The sequence below is a fragment of the Saimiri boliviensis genome, chromosome 2, assembly GCF_048565385.1.
Source record: "Saimiri boliviensis isolate mSaiBol1 chromosome 2, mSaiBol1.pri, whole genome shotgun sequence".
NCBI classification, from domain to species: domain Eukaryota; kingdom Metazoa; phylum Chordata; class Mammalia; order Primates; family Cebidae; genus Saimiri; species Saimiri boliviensis.
The window spans coordinates 39,908,748-39,921,993 of NC_133450.1; the positions used below are offsets into that span (position 1 = coordinate 39,908,748).

Genomic DNA, 13,246 nt, shown 5'->3' on the forward strand with positions numbered 1-13,246 from the left:
ACGGGGTTTCACCATGTTGACCAGGATGGTCTCGATCTCTTGACCTCGTGATCCACCTGCCTCGGCCTCCCAAAGTGCTGGGATTACAGGCTTGAGCCACCACGCCCAGCTGAAACCCCATCTTTAAAAATAAAAAGATTAAAAAATAAGAAATATAATAACAAAATAATGATAGCTAATACTCTGGTTTCTTTTCATAATGAATAAATCTTTCGCCTTTTACTAAAAAAAATAAAATTAAAATAAAAAAATGATAGCTAATAAGCTTATGCTATAAAATAGAGTTTTAAAAAATATTCAAGTAATCCAAAAACAGTAAAAGAAAGCAAAGAGCAGATGAGAAAAAAAAGAAAATAAGATGCTAGATTTAAATCTAATTACATCAATAATCGCTTTAAGTATAAATGTCTAAACATCTTGATTAAAAGGCAAAGACAGTCACAATGGAAAAAATATATAATATCCTCCAAGGAGTGGCATCCACTTCTTTAGTACAGGCTGCATATAGTAACCTCCTTCTTTAAAAAAATGGAATACAGGCCGGGCGCGGTGGCTCAAGCCTGTAATCCCAGCACTTTGGGAGGCCGAGGCGGGTGGATCACGAGGTCAAGAAATCGAGACCATCCCGGTCAACATAGTAAAACCCCATCTCTACTAAAAATACAAAAAATTAGCTGGGCATGGTGGCGCATGCCTGTAATTCCAGCTACTCAGGAGGCTGAGGCAGGAGAATTGCCTGAACCCAGGAGGCAGAGGTTGCTGTGAGCCGAGATTGCGCCATTGCACTCCAGCCTGGGTAACAAGAGCGAAACTCTGTCTCAAAAAAAAAAAAAAAAAAGAAGAAAAAAGAAAAAAAAATGGAATACAGAAAGGAGAACTACATCTCAAAAAAAAAATAAAATAAAATAAATTGTAATTTAAATTTTAAGAGTATTTTAAACCGAATAAAAATAAAATCATACCATATCAAAATTTGTGAGATGGCACTAAAGTAGTACTGAGAAATACATTTAAAAGACTAAACACCTATACGAAAGAAAAAAAGTCACAAATCAATGACCTAAGGAAACTAGAATAAGAATAAATTGAACCCAAAAGTAAAGTAGAAGAAAAAATAAAGATTAGAGTGAAACTCAATTAAAGGGAAAATGGAAAAATATTAAACAATATCAATGGAACAAACAGTTAGTGCCGGGAGGTCAATAAAGCTGATAAACCTCAAGCCTAGGGCATCTCAACCGTGGCACTGCTAACACTTTGGCTAAATAACCGAGAGGATCTCACCTACCCATTGTAGGGTATCAAGCAGCATCCTGGACCTCTGCCCACTAGATGCCTGTCGTCCCTATACCAGACATGGTCTCCAGACACTGCCTCCAAAAATTACCAAATGTTCCTCGCATAGGTGGGGTAAACTTCCACCCATACTTCACATCATAAACAAAAATTAACTCAAAGCAGATGAACCTAAATGTCAAACCAAAACCTACAAACATTTTAGAAAAACATCATAGGAGAAAGCCTTTTTGATTTTGAATGAAGCAGATTTCTTGGATATAATATCAAAAGAATAAATTGACAAGTTGTACGTCATCAAAATTAAGAACAGTATCCTCAAAAGATTTTGTTAAGAGAATGTAATAAACTTGCTATGGTTTAAATGTCCCCTCCAAAACTCTGGTGAAATTTAATTGCCACTATAACATTATTAAGGCAATACTAGGCCGGGCACGGTGGCTTAGCCTGTAATCCCAGCACTTTGGGAGGCCGAGGCAGGTGGATCACGAGGTCAAGAGATCGAGACCATCCTGGTCAACATGGTAAAACCCCGTCTCTACTAAAAATACAAAAAAATTAGCTGGGCATGGTGGCGCGTGCCTGTAATCCCAGCTACTCAGGAGGCTGAGGCAGGAGAATTGCCTGAACCCAGGAGGTGGAGGTTGCGGTGAGCCGAGATCGCGCCATTGCACTCCAGCCTGGGTAACAAGAGCGAAACTCCGTCTCAAAAAAAAAAAAAAAAGAGGCAATACTGTTACAATATTACAGTATTAAGAGATGGAACTTTTTTTTGAGACGGAGTTTCGCTCTTGTTACTCAGGCTGGAGTACAGTGGTGCGATCTTGACTCACTGCAACCTCTGCCTCCTGGGTTCAAAGCGATTCTCCTGCCTCAGCCTCCAGAGTAGCTGGGACTACAGGCACATGCCACCACACCCAGCTATTTTTTGTGTTTGTTTTGTTTTGTTTTGTTTTTGAGATGGAGTTTCCCTCTTGTCGCCCAGGCTAGGGTGCAATGGCGCAGTCTCCACCTCAGCCTCCCAAGTAGCTGGAATTACAGGCACCTACCACCAAGCCTGGCTAATTTTTTTTTTTTTTATGTATTTTTAGTAGAGATGGGGTTTCACCATGTTGGCCAGGCTGGTCTCGAACTCCTGGCCTCAGGTGATCCACCCGCCTCAACCTCCCAAAGAGGTGGAACATTTATCAGGTGATTAGATTACGAAGGCTCTGCTCTCATTAATGGATTTATGCCATCATTGTAGGAGTGGGTTCCTTATGAAAGAATAAATCAGGCTGAGTGTGGTGGCATACACCTGGAGTCCCTGCTACTCAGGAGGCTAAGGCAGGAGAATCGCTGGAACCTGGGAGGCAGAGGTTGCAGTAAGCTAAGATTAAGCCACTGCACTCCAGTCTGGTCAACAGAGCAAGACTCTGTCTCAAAAAATTAAATAGGCTGGGCGTAGTGCCTCATGCCTGTAATCCCAGCACTTTCAGAGGCCAAGGTGGGCAGAGCACTTAAGACCAGGAGTTCAAAACCAGCCTGGCAACACAATGAAACCCTGTCTCCACTAGAAATACAAAAAAAAAAAAAAAAAAAAAAAAAAAAAAAAAAAGCCAGTGTGGTGGCATACACCTGTAATCCCAGCTACTCAGGAGGCTGGGTACAAGAATCACTGGAACCCAGGAGGCAGAGGTTGCAATGAGCCGAGACTGTGTCACTGCAATCCAGCCTGGGTGACAGAGTGAGACTGTGTCTTAAATAAATAAATAATAAAATAAAAAGAATAAATCAGCTCCATTTTGCATCTTTCTCACCCTCTCTTTGCCCTTCTGTCATATAGTAATACAGCAAAAATGCTCTCACCAGATGTCGCCCCCTCCTCAATCTTAGACTTCCCAGATTCTAGAGCCATGAGCCAATAAATTTCTGTTGATTATAAATTACCCAATCTGTGGTATTCTGTAATGGCAGCACAAAATGGACTAAGACAAGACTGAATGCAAATATTTGCAAATCTTATATCTGATAAATGCCTTGCACCCAGAATACACAAAGAACTCTCAAAACTCAATAATAAGGAAACCACAAGAAAATGGGCCAACAATTTGAGCAGACACTTCAACAAAGATGATATGCATGGTAAATAAGCATATAAAACAGTGCTCAATGTCATTAGCCATCAGGGAAACAGAAATTAAAACCACAATGAGGTACCACTACACACGCAAAAGAATGGCTATGAGCCGGGCGCGGTGGCTCAAGCCTGTAATCCCAGCACTTTGGGAGGCCGAGGCGGGTGGATCACGAGGTCAAGAGATCGAGACCATCCTGGTCAACATAGTGAAACCCCGTCTCTACTAAAAATACAAAAAATTAGCTGGGCATGGTGGCGCGTGCCTGTAATCCCAGCTACTCAGGAGGCCGAGACAGGAGAATTGCCTGAGCCCAGGAGGCGGAGGTTGCGGTGAGCCGAGATTGCGCCATTGCACTCCAGCCTGGGTAACAAGAGCGAAACTCCGTCTCAAAAAAAAAAAAAAAAAAAAAAAGAATGGCTATGAAAGCCTGACCACCCCAATTGTTCGCAAGGATTTGGAGCAACTGGAACCCTCACAGACTATTTTGGTTATATTATGGAACCACTTTGGAAAAGTACACTTTTTGAAAAGTTAAACATATACCTACCATAGAATCTAGTCATTCTACTCCTAGATATCTACCCAGGGGAAATGAAAGATATGCATACAAAGTCTGTGTATAATGTTCATGGCAGCTTTATTTTTAATAGTCCAAAACCAGAAACAACCCAAAGTCTACCAATGGGTGAAAAGATAAATGAACTGTCTATCAGTACAATGTTGTACCACTTAACAATAAAAAGGAATCAACTATTAATGCAATATGGGTGAGTCTCCAAATAATTATGCTAAGCAAAAGCTAGGCAAAGAAGAGAACTTATTACATGATTCCATGTACATAAAATTCTAAAAATGCAAACTAATTCACAGAGTCAGAAAGTTATCTATTATTGGTTATATGAGGAAGGGGGATTTAGGGTACAGCAAGGGGCTAGAGGGAGGCAGTTTCACAGGTCTGCACATAAGTCAAAAACTTCTCAGCCAGGTTCAGCGGCTCACACCGGTAATCCCAACACTTTGGGAAGCCAAGGCAGATGGATCACAAGGTCAGGAGATCGAGACCATCCTGGCTAACCCCATGAAGCCCTGTTTCTCTAAAAATACAAAAACTTAGCGGAGCATGGTGGTGCATGCCTATAATCCAAGCCACTTGGGAGGCTGAGGCAGGAGAATTGCTTGAACCCAGGAGGCGGAGGTTGCAGTGAGCTGAGATTGAGCCACTGCACTCTAGCCTGGGCAACAGAGTGAGACTCCATCCCAAAAAACAAAAACAAAGCAAAAAAAACCTTCTCCAACGTAAACATGAGGCTAGGTGCAGGCTCATGCCTGTAATCCAGCACTTTGGGAGGCTGAAGTGAGAGGATCACTTGACACCAGGAGTTAGGAGACCAATCTAGGCAACATGGTGAGACCTCTTCTCTACAAAAAATTTAAAAATTAGCCAGGTATGGTAGTGTGTACCTGTAGTCCATTACTCAGGAGGCTGGAGTGGGAGAATCACTTGGGCCCAGGAGGTACAGGCTACAGTTAGCCATGATCGCAGCACTGCATTCCAGCCTGGGTGATAGAATGAGACCTTGTCTCAAAAAATAAAATAAAATAAAATGAGCCGGGGGCGGTGGCTCACACCTGTAATCCCAGCACTTTGGGAGGCCGAGGCGGGTGGATCACGAGGTCGAGAGATCGAGACCATCCTGGTCAACATGGCGAAACCCCGTCTCTACTAAAAATACAAAAAATTAGCTGGGCATGGTGGCACGTGCCTGTAATCCCAGCTACTCGGGAGGCTGAGGCAAGAGAATTGCCTGAACCCAGGAGGCGGAGGTTGCGGTGAGCTGAGATTGCGCCATTGCACTCCAGCCTGGGTAACAAGAGCGAAACTCCATCTCAAAAATAAAATAAAACAAAATAATAAAATAAGTGACTTTACACTATTCCAGACATAATCCTTTATTTGGTGAAAGTAGGAAAGGGGGCACATGACACAGATCCTTTGTACCTGTGAAAGTAAGTATTTTGTCTTTAAAAAGAAAAGAAAATCCGGGCACGGTGGCTCACACCTGTAATCCCAGAACTTTGGGAGGCCGAGGCGTGTGGATCACAAGGTCAGAAGTTCAAGATCAGCCTGGCAAAGATGGTGACACTCCATCTTTACTAAAAATACAAAAAATTAACCGGGCATGGTGGCACACACCTGTAACTGTAGCTACTCAGGAGGCTGAGGCAGAGAATTGTTTAAACCTGGGAGGCAGAAGCTGCAGTGACCTGAAACTGCGCCACTGCACTCTAGGCTGGGTGACAGAGCGAGACACCATCTCAAAAAAAAACGAAAAGAAAAAAAAAGTGAATACCCCGTAAACACTCAGAGAATAGTCTATTGCATTTATTATTATTTCTTAACCAAGATGTTGCCTATCTGAAATATTTCATAATTTAAAAAAAGGAAAAATGGTTTTACTGTTTCCAATTTGGCTTGCCCCACTCCCAGGCAGGATGACATGCTTTCCTCCTCTCGCAGCCCGCGGGAGCACATGTGTATACTGCAAGAGCTTGTCTTCCCACTAGACTTAACAGCTTCGTCAGGATAGGGACTAGGTCTTTTGATCCTGACAAAGTGGTCAAATATACGTCCTTTAGAGTCTGCAAGCCAGCCTTTATATTCTAGGCTCTGCCACTCACCCATAGCATAATCTCAGAAAGTTATTCAATCTCCTGATGCCCAGTTTCTTAAACCACAAAATGGGCTAATAGGCTATATGTGAGGATTCAATGTTCATTTCTCCAGAAAGGCCCTGCAGGATCTGACACCTGACTTCCCCTCTGTCATTAGTCCCACCCTCCCTTGACTCGACAGTGCTCAGCCACAATGACCTCTCAGTTCCAACAAACTCACACACTGCCAAGCTCTTTCCTGCCTCAAGGCCTCTGAGCATGCTATCTCTCTGCCTGACCTTCTTCCATGCCTCTCTCCTCTCTACAACCTCTTATGCCACGACAACATGGCTAGCTCCTTCTCATCTTCAAGTCTCAGTTAAACGTCACCTCCACCGAGAGGCCTTCTTACCAGTATCATAGAAGGCCTCGGTTATTCTATGTCTCAGTATTCTGTTGTACCCTTCTTTCCACTCAACATTCATTCAAGTTACTGCCAATTACTGTTCCAGATTCTGAGTTACAACAGTGAATAAAAAAGCCCTCATGCAGGTCTGAAGGGGGATACAATCTCCTGAAGAAGACAGACAAACAAGCCACATATTATATGGTAGACAGCCATGAGGGCTATGGAGGAAAAATAGTAACTTACGAAAGGAGGAATGGGAGTTGCGAGAGTGGTTGTGACTTTAAATTTGGGGGTTAGTGAAGGCTCACTGATGAAAATAACATCAAGTAAAGAGGTGAAGGGGGTCAGGTCAACAAGAGAAGCATGAGAGATACAGGCCAGGGGGTCATTCTAGGCAGTGCACAGCAAGTCCAAAGGCCCTCATGCAGCAAGACAGCTAGTTTGTCTGTAGACACTCAGAGCAGCAGATAAGATAGGAAGGTAACAGCACAGAGAAGCAGGGAAACCAAAAGAGGTGTGCTCGGGAAGCCACTGTCAGGTCTTTGCCATTCAGTCAGAGAGACATGAGAAGCTGCAGAGGGTTTGAACAGAAGAATGATGTGATCTGATTTACCTTTCAAAACCTGTGATTAGTTTAGCAATATGTTTTATTTACTGCCTATATTCCTCACCTAGATAAGGGCAGGAAACCACAGCTGTCTTGTGCACCACTATCACCCTGGCAGCTAGCACAATACATTGTGGGTACTCAATAAATATTTACAGATGAAAAAGGTAAAAAGGTAATCTATGTAAAGTATCTACTGGTACAAAATAAGCATTCTATAAGGGGTAACTATTATAATTATTCAGATCCCCAGAAGCCAGCACAGTGGCTGGTACATGTAGGAGTTTATTTGAGTAAATGAATAAATTTGTGAAATTATTGAAAATATATATTTAAAACATATAAGTAATGAAAAATATAATAATGAAAAATGAGGTCAGGCGCAGTGGCTCAGGCCTGTAATCCTAGCACTTTGGGAGACCAAGGTGGGTGGATCATGAGGTCAGGAGATCAAGACTGTCCTGGCCAACATGGTGAAACCACATTCCACTAAAAACACAAAAAATTAGCTGGGCGTGGTTATGCGTGCCTGTAATCCCAGCTATACGGGAGGCTGAGGCAGGAGAATCACTTGAAACTGGGAGGCAGAGGTTGCAGTGAGCCGAGATCAGGCCACTGCACTCCAGTCTGGTGACAGAGCAGGACTCCGTCTCAAAAAAAAAAAAAGAAAGAAAAAGAAAAATGAGTAAATCGCTTTTCACCCATTCCCTTACTTATTAAAATGTGATTCATTCCGTTTTTAAATTTTACATTAACTCTCACCTTACGCTAGTGAGAGCACTACTCAGAATGACCTCATTGTGACTCAGTTCTCTAAACAACCTGCAATATCCTACAACACAATTAACCTGAATCCACTGAAATGCTTTAAAAATTTTTTAATTGGGTAAATTTATTCACATGATTTTTCAAACAATTTTAAGGCTAGCTAGGGTTTTTTTTTTTTAAATTCAGATAAAGCTTTGTTAATTCAAACATATGGACGAAGACCTAAACATTTCCACTTCTTACTTATTTTGATATCTCCAGTCTTCACCACGAAAAAACCTTAATGAGGATTACACCTGTTCCCACCGCCCCAGGGGGCTGGCCAGGCTAAAGCCAGCCGTTCAGTAATTATCTCAGGAAAAGCCCTCGAGAGTCTCCACAGCTTTCCAGAAAGACAACTTAGAGAAGGAGTCATGCATTAAAGCATGAAAACACACCAAATATTCCATCCCATAAAAGCTGAACGCTCTCCCCTGAACCTGTTTACAATGTCTCAGTGGCAGGTACTGGAGTGGTGAGAAGGCCAGGTGTGGCCCGGCATGGTTTCATTGTATTCCCCACCTCTAAAACTGATCGAACCCATCCGAGCATGGCCACAAAGTATCTGCAACGAAGCCTTCGGAACTTTTAGAAAAGCAGACGAAAGTTGCTTCAAATCAAAGAAACTCAAAAAAAAAAAAAAAAAAAAAAAAAAAAAGGCGATACCAAGAGTGGAGCCGCGCGAAAGAACCCTCACGGATTGGCTCCGACTTGCCGGTGCTTGTACACAATCGCGCCTGCGGCGTCCAGCTCAGACGCTCCCTTTCACCGAGGGAGGGGAAAATAACTTTCGGAAACAGCAGGCGTCCACAAACGCGATGGTACACGGGACTTAGCCTCCATCACATCAGGCGCTAACGTTCCCAGCAGCACTAATGCCATACACAGCCCCCGCCCCGCCCTTTTGGACCGAAGAAAAACAACCTAAGGAGGAGAAGGTGCCACCGTCAGACCCTAAAGGCAATTTCAGACAACAAAGACCCCAAGCAATCAAAATGGAATTATAATCCCGGGCGTCCGAGAGCCCCCGCCCCCGCGGAGGCGCTAGGCTGTCCCGCCCGCCGCCGCCCCTCCAGTACCCGGTCCGTCCGTCCCCTCGCCCCCTCCAGCCCGGGTGCGCCCCGGCCCGCGGGTCCCCGAGTCCCCCCGGCGAGCCCCGCACTGCCCACGATCCTGCAATCTCTGCGCCGCAGCTGTCCGCCTTCCAGCTCACGCGGCATTCAAAATCTTTCCCGCCCAGGCGTGACGCGAGGAATGAAAACAATCAGCGGCCCCTGAGCGCCCGGGCCTGGGCCGGGGAGGGGGCGGCCGGGGCGGCCGGGGCACCCAGACACAGCCTCCCGCGCAGCGCCTGCCCGAGCCGGGCAGACCGGCGGGCTGGGGCCCGGAGGTGACACAAAGAACCCGGAGAGACAAACGCCACCCGCTGGCGCTCGCTCCAATCCCCGGAGCGCCCCGCCCGCTGACAAGTTTGCGGCGCCCTCCACGCACCCCGCTCTCCCCACCCGAGCAAAGTTTCCCGTGGCCCGGCTCGGACCCCGGCATCGGGTCGGTTCCCGGCTCACGCCGCCCCCGCCCCCGGCTCGGGGATCTTTCACTCCCTCGCCCCCGCCCCTTCCCCTCCCTCCCGCTCTCTTCTGGGCGCACCGGGGTACTGGGGCCCCGCGGCCGCGCTCACCCACCTTCCGCCCGGCCGAGAGGCTAGGGGGCGCGGGCCGGGGCCGCCCGAGGTCGGCGCCCCGCTTGCCTGGCTCTCTGGATCGCGCTTTTTGCTCGCTCTCCCTCTCGCTTTTTCAGGTCCGGCCGAAGTCTCTGGGCGCAGCTGAGCGCGCTCAGCTCCTTAGCGCTCGGAAAGCGGCAAACCACGCCCCGCGCCTTCCCCGCCCGCCGCCCGCCACCGAGTCCCGCGCTCGCCGCTCGGCGGCCAGTGTGGAGCGCGCCCGCCAGCGCGGGGCGGAGCAGCAGGCCCCGCCGCAGCCCCGGGCTGGCAACTTTCTCCCTGCATTTTGGGACATCAGAAGTGGTGTGAGGGAGAGACCACCTCGCAATGCAGGTTCGCGGCCCTTTTCTTACCCGGGGCTGGGGGACCAGGGGTCACAAACTCCCCCAAAAAGCTTTTCTGGACTATTTCAGCAGGGGTCTTCTCCAACTCCCGTAGATTCCTGGGTCTTGGAAGTGGGAATAAGAGAGCAGATCTGCGATTAGCTACCAGACGGTGAAGAACTCATTTCACCCCGTGGGCTCTTTGTAACACCAGGAGTTTGGATTCGAAGGCCTTTAAAATCTGGATCCGTATTTCGTAGTGTGGTCCGGACTTCGGGGTCACCTGGAGAGAAGGAGAGGCTCTTGTTAACAATGCAGATGACCGGGTCCCTCCCTCCCCTGGGATGAAGGGAAGTGGAGAGCTGCCTCAGTCGTCTGACGCGACATGTATCATCCAGGTCTGAAAACTCACTGCGAACTACATCCTTGGAACTGCGTCTTGCAGGTGGCTGTTTGATTTAACTGCAATATTCAATCCCTTTGGACTCAGGATGATGTCATTTGACTCCCACTTACCTCTTGCGCTGCTATTTACAGTATTAGTAAGGCACTTGAAGTTCCAAATAAAAGGCGCACCTCACTATTATTACATAAAGAAGCAGTGACTTTTCAGTACTTCTCTATTGAGTTTCTATCACAATCAGATTTGACTTATTTTATTTTTTAGACAGGGTCTCACTCTGTTGCCCAGGCTAGAGTACAGTGGCGCGATCTCAACTCACTGCAGCCTCTCCCTCCTGATGTCAAGCGATCCTCCAGCCTCACTGGCCCCCCAACACACAGCTTCCCCTCCCCATCCCCCGCCACACACTGGGACCACAGGCGCACAGCACTACACCAGTAATTTTCGTATTTTTTTAGAGATGGGGTTTGGCCACGTTGCCCAAGCTGGTCTCAAACTCCTGGCCTCAAGTGATCCTCCCACCTCAGCCTCCCAAAGTGCTAAGATTACAGGCACAAACCACTGCATCGGCCTTAACTTTTCTGAAAACTCCAAGTTCATATATATGTCTGTGGCTACAGAATCTTGCCTGAATTACTGAAATGTCTCAAAGTAGATGGCAAAGAGCAGAGATTAGAGGTTTGATAATGCATTTGGCTAACATATATTAATGGGAAAATTAGTTTTAAATTGTACCCACAATTTGGAATGATTGTTTAAAAAACATTTACCTCTGTGACTACCAGGATGATTCAAGCAAATTATTTGAAATGCACATTTTATTGATGGTCAATAGCTCAACTCTTCACAAATGCAGGGTTCCTTGTATTCCTAGATTGTTCTTCCAATGATATCACTTCTCAGACTACCTAGCTTTGCATTATTTATTAGCAATGGCTTGAGTCACAACAAAAGCCTATAAAGCAAGAACAACTTTCTGGTCCTATGCTGTCTTTTCATAAAACCACTTTGCTTGATGGAATGGATAGCTGCAAGCCAGAGAGAGACAATTTTAAAGAGAAGTTGGGCTGAGGGGTTTGTGGAACTGTCTACAAAACATTGTCTGCTATTTTTCCCCTCTCTGTTCTATTCATTCTATTAATTTCCATTCTGTGTCTATTGCTTTCTTTACAGTAAATTCTGCAAAAATTATAATGGCAACAGTCTCTGGAAAAAAAATGTTATAATTTCCTAGTTATTGTTCCCTTCCAGGCACCTATGTTACAAGCCCTTGTTGAAGTGAAAGGACTATGGCTCCATGTTGTCTAATGTATTTTAAAGAGTCCAGAAGACAATGTCTCAAAATGGTTTTAGGTGTCTCTAATTAGAGCCTCTTAATCACCTGCGATGTCTCTTAGCCATCCCAGTTTGGATATTAAATTAATACCTACTTTTAAATCAGTAGATTAGGCTAATGACAAGTGCAATGAAACAGATCCTCTGTACTTTAAAGTGAAAATCAAATGTAATGTTAAGCCAAACAGAGACACACACACCTAGTTCTCTTAAAACACAACCCTGGGCCTATAAACAGGTGGCTCATATGGTTACATCTCTGACTAGGAAAGATTAAGGGTTACCACAAACCTGGCCATGCGTACAGTTTCCCATGTACCGAAATACAAACATAGTATGACAACATGTATGTTGTTGGCCTGGCACAGTGGCCCAACCTGTAATCCCAGCACTTTGGGAGACCAAGGTGGGTGGATCACATAAGGTCAGGAGTTCAAAACCAGCATGGTGAAACCCCGTCTCTACTAAAAAAAATACAAGGGCCGGGCATGGTGGCTCAAGCCTATAATCCCAGCACTTTGGGAGGCTGAGGCGGGTGGATCACGAAGTCAAGAGATCGAGACCATCCTGGTCAACATGGTGAAACCCCGTCTCTACTAAAAATACAAAAAATTAGCTGGGCATGGTGGCACGTGCCTGTAATCCCAGCTACTCAGGAGGCTGAGGCAGGAGAATTGCCTGAACCCAGGAGGCGGAGGTTGTGGTGAGCCGAGATCGCGCCATTGCACTCCAGCCTGGGTAACAAGAGCGAAACTCCGTCTCAAAAAAATAAATAAATACAATAAATAAATAAATAAATAAATACAAAAATTAGCCAGACTTGGTGGCTCATGCCTGTAAACCCAGCTACTTGGGAGGCTGAGGCAGGAGAATCCCTTGAACCTGGCAGGCAAAGGCTGTAGTAAGCTGAGATCACGCCATTGAACTCCAGCCTAGACAACAAGAGCAAAACTCTGTCTCAAAAGACAAACAAACAAAATAAAATAAAATAAAATAGTATGTTGTCATATTATACCCCATGCCCCAGCAAGCCTCTGTATCTTATAACAAATGATCTGTTGGGCTCAACAGCCTGCCTGAGTGACTTGGCTAACTCCAGCTGTAGTAAACATAAGTTTTGCAAGTTGCTCAAAATGAAAGCATGTCTGTGACTTGGTACACAAACATGCTATGGCACTTGGGTGACAATACTGAAGTAGACATTCCACATATACTTGCACAGTGTACTGAGCAGGTCAACCAAGAATCACTGACAAAAGTCATGGTCTAAGGAACTCAAGAGAGCTGGACATCCTCGTGCTATTAAAGAAATGCTAAATTCGGCCGGGCACGGTGGCTCAAGCCTGTAATCCCAGCACTTTGGGAGGCCGAGGCGGGTGGATCACGAGGTCAAGAGATCGAGACCATCCCGGTCAACATGGTGAAACTCCGTCTCTACTAAAAATACAAAAAAATTAGCTGGGCATGGTGGCGCGTGCCTGTAATCCCAGCTACTCAGGAGGCTGAGGTAGGAGAATTGCCTGAACCCAGGAGGCGGAGGTTGCGGTGAGCCGAGATCGCGCCATTGCACTCCA

The 13,246-nt window shown here is 45.8% G+C and overlaps 1 protein-coding gene across 5 annotated transcripts in view; it reads right to left on the reverse strand.

Moving 5' to 3' along the window:
* The window catches only part of SYNE2 (spectrin repeat containing nuclear envelope protein 2), a 390,475-nt gene extending 380,742 nt beyond the window's left edge, over nt 1-9,733 (reverse strand). For 4 of the 5 annotated variants that reach the window (XM_074393137.1, XM_074393136.1, XM_074393135.1 and 1 more), the window contains exon 1: nt 9,574-9,732. The gene's annotated coding sequence lies outside the window, so the exon portion shown is untranslated. Of the gene's footprint in view, nt 1-9,573 lie in introns of all 5 variants that reach the window. The other variant, XM_074393138.1, reaches the window with a different exon arrangement.
* Between the last annotated feature and the right edge of the window lie 3,513 nt (nt 9,734-13,246).